Source organism: Halyomorpha halys, unplaced genomic scaffold, assembly GCF_000696795.3.
Source record: "Halyomorpha halys isolate HHAL.00 unplaced genomic scaffold, Hhal_1.1 Scaffold335.1, whole genome shotgun sequence".
Lineage (NCBI taxonomy): Eukaryota > Metazoa > Arthropoda > Insecta > Hemiptera > Pentatomidae > Halyomorpha > Halyomorpha halys.
Window position 1 is genome coordinate 159,128 of NW_027113632.1, and position 637 is coordinate 159,764.

A 637-nucleotide genomic window follows, 5' to 3' on the forward strand; every position below is an offset into this window, starting at 1 on the left:
TTATCTGTTACTATTACCATTTTCATTTATTGTTTATAACCTTTAATTTCTCTTATTAAATTTTACGTTTTATTGTATACCCCTGTTATTTTCCATTTTTTTTTTTAACTCATATTAAAAAAATATATAATACTGGTGCACTCCTGTGAGAAGAAGGAAATACATCTAATATGTAACATCTACTCATCTAATGCAAGTGTTTCCTTTTTTTCTTTAATATTTTTTTTAACCTTTTTTCTATCCATGTAAATTTTAATTTTTTTTAAATTATATAAGTTTGTAAATATTTCTGCTCTCCCTCTATTATGTATATTATCATTTATTGTTTATCTAATTTTAATATTTTTTACATTGTTTACTTTAAATTTTCGTTATTATGTGACATACTTAACTGCCATCCCCACTCCTCCCAATACAAACGGTTCACTCTGACTTTGACTTCCGTCAAAACAGGTATGAATTCTGTCTCATTTATTTACATTTGATTTTATTCTGATCCCATTTCATATCTTAATTTGTACTTTCTTTAATATTTCTTCTCCTTATCTGTTACTATTACCATTTTCATTTATTGTTTATAACCTTTAATTTTTCTTTAGTTACTTTCCATAATTTTTTTTTAACTATGTCAAGTGTT